This window comes from Ursus maritimus, unplaced genomic scaffold, assembly GCF_017311325.1.
Source record: "Ursus maritimus isolate PB19 unplaced genomic scaffold, ASM1731132v1 scaffold_7, whole genome shotgun sequence".
Taxonomy (NCBI): Eukaryota; Metazoa; Chordata; class Mammalia; order Carnivora; family Ursidae; genus Ursus; species Ursus maritimus.
Window position 1 is genome coordinate 6,648,598 of NW_024426885.1, and position 6,000 is coordinate 6,654,597.

Below are 6,000 nucleotides of genomic sequence, written 5' to 3' on the forward strand. Positions count from 1 at the left end.
GCCTGTGAGTCCCCCTCTGCCTTTCTAGCTAAGGGCTTGGCCTTTGCAGACCCTAATGAATCATTTAGCTATTAAGCATTTACAAGGAGGCTTCCAGTGGAGAGAACAAAAGGAAGGTATCACTTAGTGCCAAAGCATCAGATGTCAAAGTCGCTGACTGGACAGACCTTTTAACTAAACATTTCTATATTTGTCTTCCTGTGGGCGTGGAAAAGATATATTTTACTTTCTCAGTGTCATGCAGTCACAAGGCACCCAGTAATAGAATCCATTGCATGCAAACGTTGGGCTGAATGGTAACCACTGGGTGGACCACGGGTGTTATCCACATATGACAATTTTTTACATATTTATTTACATTTTTTCTCTCTAGGAAATGGAGCCAGAATCCGCAGATGTCATTATCCATCTGCATACTTTTGTTTACTACCCAGAAGGCAAGGATATTGCATTTGCAAAGTGTGTGGACTTTTGTTCTTTCTTATCACATATGAGAAGCTCTGACCACTCACATTTACCCTGACTGAATGTGCCAGTCAAAGCCTTGCTTCCTGGAGAGCTTTGAGATTCTGGTACAAAAGGCATTTTAGAAGCACAAAGTGGAAAAGCATCATTTATATTCATTTGCTGCTGTGGCATTTCTCTCTGGACTCTTCCTCTTGTCTGTCAACATTGTGCAAAAAGACTGGCCTCATCTACATTACAAATATCGTTCTTCCAATGGTCGGGAAGTAGGAAAGAGATAGCGCAAGAGCGGGAGGAGAAACTTGAGCTCTCCTGCCGGAGGGTCTCAGGCTTGTTTCTCCCTGAAGCTGGTTGGACACGATCGGTGTGGCTATCGTGAATTGTTTAGGAAAGACCTGAGTGCGAAAGTACTATGGCGCTGTGTGCGTCTTGGCTGCAATGAATGTTTCTGATCTGATTGCGGTGACTCGCCAGACAATCACAGCCGTGGGGAGGATCCTCAGAGGGGTCATTTGGAGTAGAATCGGTCTTTCTGGGCAGAGGGTGGTCTGCAATGGCCTCCATTGCTGCAGGAAGGCTTCCAGAGTGGAGAAATTTCCACTGAGATGTCTCCTGGCAAATCCTTCCCCATAGGGGACTCTACTTCGTGTGATTTAAGAAACATGAAGGATTTTATGTCCCAGAAGATCTCAGTATGTGACTTATCACACACGGGTTAGGGTTTGCCAACCGGAGTAGCTGAAGTAGAGCCCGGCTCTGAGGGGCTCCCATTCCCTTCTGGGAATGTCCTAGAATATGGGGCATTACCCAAGAGGCAGAGCCTGGGATGGCATTACTTGGGCCAAAGATCTGAGCGTGGTAAATGAGTGGGGGCATGTACAGATTTGGGAGGAGAGGAACTTGGATGGCAGGAGTGCGGCCACAGGGGAGGACGGTACCCAGAGGGAGAGAGAGCTGCATCCCTGATTCTTTCTCTCATACCTGGGCCTGGGGCCTCCTCTGAGTCTGCAAACCAGCAGCTGTTGCTTCTCCTTTGCCTTCTTCTTCAGATCTTTTCATCACACGATTTTCAAATTATATACCTAAGTAGAGAGAACAGGAAAACGAACCTCCAGGTATCTGTCACCATCACCCACTTTGAACAATTATCAACACACATCCAGTCTGGCTCCTCCCCCAACCCTCCGCTTCCTCAAATTATTATTGAAATTAGTTCATTCTTCATTGCTTTTAATTTAATCTTCCGTGTTGCATTTTTCTGGCCATTTTCTTCTGTCAATCACGGTCTTAGTCGGCTGAGTTGGCACTGAAAAGACACATTTGTCAAGAGAGCCCTGAGCAGTTCTGACAGAAATGTTGGGATTGACCAAATAATGTATGCTTCATTCATTTCTGACACTTACTGGGTCCTAGGCACAGCGCTGGGTTAAAGACGATAGCAGAACAGGGCTCCTGACCTCAAGGCCCTATGATTTAGTTCTGGGGAGAGGACAAGGGCAGGTACTCAGTAGTAACAGGTGAAGGTGAGTCCTACTTATCATAAAGGAGAAGTCCCGGGTGTGGTAGAGCTTCCAAGGTGTGATAATTACACTCGGCTGGGAGGGGTGAGTATGGAGGGTGGTCAGGAAGGGCTGTGGACCTTGGGGCGGTTGGGGGGATTTGGAAGGTTGGGCAGGGTGTGGGGTGGTGAAGGAAAAACACTTGCCAAAGTGTGGAGGTGGGAGCAGCCCAGACAAGGGGTAGGGGACAAGAGCATCACCTGTTGACTGGTACACGTGGTGTGAGGAACTTGGTGGGAGGGATGGGTCATAAGAAGGGAGGCAATTGGTTCTTTCTAGGTTAACAACTAGATCATTCTTCTTTCTTTTTTTTTTTTTTAAGATTTTTTTATTTGAGAGAGAGAGAGAATGAGCAGGGGAGGGGCAGAGAGAGAGAAGCAGACTCCCCACAAAGCAGGGAGCCCAATGCGGGGCTCGATCCCAGGACTCAGGGATCATGACAATGATCCAAGCCGAAGGCAGATGCTTAACCGACTGAGCCACCGAGGCGCCCCTAGACCATTCTTACTTCTAAATGAGGAAAAACAAAACTGGATTTCTAGAAGCATGACTATGAAAAAGAAACTCCAGACCATAATTAGGAAACCAAAAGAAATCAAGGTGCCCTTAATGAAAGTTAGCAGGAATAACGAACACTCAGGGAGCTGCCTAAAACAGAGTGGACTTGGGGTCCACTAGCCAGGCGACCCATTTTCTAAACCTAGAAATGAAGGTTTAGACTCCCCGACACATACGATGTAAGATAAGCCATAGTCCTTTTCCACTGAGCTCTGAGAAGATACGGTTTTTGCCTCTGAAATTAATAGGCAGAAAATTCCTACTGTTCATTCCATGTGAAGGATAGCAAAGAAGATGGTGAGCTTTGGTGAAATGTTCACATTTTGTAAATGAAACAGAATAGTAACTTGATTTTTCAAAAGAATAAGATTTTCATTACAAATGTAAGCACTGTTATGTTAGAAAGTTCGAAGAGTAGTAAAATGCAAAAAGGCAAGAAAGTGCATTGTCCTATTACCCAAAGAACATAATTTTTAACATTTTAGTGTCATATAATGATTTTGGAACGTGTTTTCAAACTGAATGACTCTCACTGTTTATCCCTGCCCCTCTCCCCCTGGCCCCATTCATTGTGCTTATCAAGGAGTTTTGACATTAAATATTTACATCTCTATCGACTTTAAGAGTCATTCTCCTTTGACCTCAGAATTCGGATGGGATACGGGAGATCATCTTGATATTAAGTGGAAGGTAAAGTTTATTTTCAGATTTGCATGAAACCACTTCTGTGCCTGTTTTGGGGGGGGGGTTGGTTAGCAGGGACTGGGGAAAACTATAAATGGAATTCTGTATAGCATATAGTGAAATATCTCAAGTTATATATTAAGCCAACAAATTATTAAATAAAATACGTTCTATCCTCCTTCCTTGACTATACACCTTTATCACAGCCACCCCTTGGCAACTATTAAAATACTTATTTTTTTAAATTTTTGGGGGGAGGGGCAAAGGGAAAGGGAGAGAGAGAATCTTAAGCAGGCTCCATGTCCAGCAGAGCCCGATAACGGGGCTCGATCTAACAACCCTGAGATCATGACCTGAGCTGAAATCAAGAGCTGGATGCTTAACGACTCAGCCAGGTGCCCCTAAGATGCATTTTATCCTCTGACCTTTCTGAGAGATGCCCCTTGGCCACCCCGTGGGCATAGGGGTGGATACACCAGGTCCATTGGGGGACAGCCTTGGAAAGCAGCCTCCATGGGCCCCAGAGCAGGCTTGGAGCCAGGAGAGCAGGCTCCCTGGAGCTCCAGGTGGGTCCATCTCTCTCTGGGGATGGGTAGAGCCAGAAGAGAGACAGAGCAGGTGCCTCTCTGGCCCAGATCTGAGTGAGTCATTCCATATTTCCTCTGTGCAGGTAGTATGCTGGGCGCTTGGGACTCACAGGTGAGTAAAAACAGTCTAATGGGGGCATGCAGAAACTTGCAGGTAAGTACCCCCAAAACGCAAACTTGCCACCATGAATTGACCCAGCCAGGAAAGTCAGGGAAGAAGTAACTAGGCCCAAGTGGGGAAAGAAGAGAATTCCAGGCAGAGGGAAAAGCATAGGCAAAGTCCTGGTAGCGGGGGGAGCACAGCCAGGGCAAGGCATGGGAAGACGGCGGTGAGGTTAGGGAGAAGCCTGGGGAGCTCGAGGTGGCAGGTGGGGCTGGAAAGGCAGGTGTGTCTTGACCTCTGTGGCCTCGTTAAGAATGTTCTCTGTAGCCTCAGTGAAAGGCTTTGAGCTCAGCTGACAGAAATTAAATAACCACGCTTTCCAATGGAGATGAAAACCTTAAGAATGAAATCACACCAGCGGTGAACTAAACTGAGAAAAAACGCCTTCCAGCAACCTTGCATATGACATTTGTCACTGTAAACAGGCTTGTCAGGCACAAATCACCTGCATCAACAAAGAGGATTATGGATGAGTTGGTTGCCATCGCACGGGATCTTTCTGTGCTTAGGACTTTAAATCAGGTGGTTACTTGCACACTGTGTTGTGGGGTGTATTTGTAAATATATCTTGCTGGCATAGTTTATGCTTCAGTTAATTGAGTTGACATCTAATTTAGTTGACATCTAAAAATAAAATCACTTTTCAGACAAAATACCCATAAAATAAGTGAAATGGTATAATAGGTTTCAAGAAATTAAAATGCAATATATTTAGGCGTCTATTCTAAAGCAATTTCATGTAGAATAGTGGATACTGTGGATGTATTTTTTTTCTGACTCTCTGTCAATTACACGATAATGAATGTTGCTACAATATATTCAGAAATTTATTGCTTGGAGTAGTTTGTCGTGAAGACTGAAATTTTTGTTGGGGTTTCCTTTACAACGTCAAAGAGCTTAAGTGAGATACTTTGTGCGTTGATGTTCAGCTATCGTTAAGCCATGACAATGATTATTACTTTGGGTATAAACACCATCAAATTTTCATTGGGCGAGTTCTTTTTTTAATTAATGTTGAGTTACGTTCTGTTTATTAACCCGTTTGCTTATGTTTCCTGTCATTTTCCAGTTGTCTGCTCGAATCTTCTTTTTTAATAGTGAGTTAGCAACTGATAATGTGTATTGATTTCAGTTTTGCTTCTAATTTACATTTTTATCTCTTTGGTTGATGTATTTGGCTTAATCATTTTATTTTTATAAGCAGTTGTACAATTTGTCAATTTCGCCAGATGATTAAATTTGGCCTCGAAAGAGTTTGTTTTAGAAAATGGTCCCAGAAGTAAATTAGCACCTGGCATTTCCAACATATCAAAGGGACTGGTCTCTCAAAGATAACTAAAAAAGTAACTCTAAATTCTCAAAAGTGGATTCCTAATTTTGAAACCTTGGACTATATAGAGCCGTATATTCCAGTAGGTGGTGCAAATCGACTCCATTTCAAATGGAAATGTAATTTAAAATTGTGATGTAGCTATTTTCACTACAAAAATAATATTTCAGCATGTTTTCTCAACTGCAAAATTATTTGCCTCTATTTCCAAAGGAAGTTCGATTTACTCTTTGGGTCTCATCTTTCTTATATTTTATTCCGCAGGTACCATTACAATGATTATCGTCACAGGAGAGGTGAGAGGAGAAATGGGGGGGCTACAAAAACTGGGGAGACCTGCTAAAAATTATGAATACAAAGGAAAGTCATTGGCTTCTGGGCTCAGTTCTACTAGAAGAGGAACTTAATATCCGCATCAGCAACATTCTTTGTTTTTACGTCTATACGATGAGCTGGACACCATGTTTTGCTTTTTATAAAAATTAGGGGTAGTTTACTCCTAGGAATCTAATAGTCACATACCCGCACATAAAATATGTAGACAAGGAAATTCAGTGCAGCATCTTTTGAAAATTAGCTTGCACTTTGATCACCATAATGCATGTATCTGAGGGGCCGCGCAGTAGGCTGGCTGAGAACAGGGACTCCGGAGGC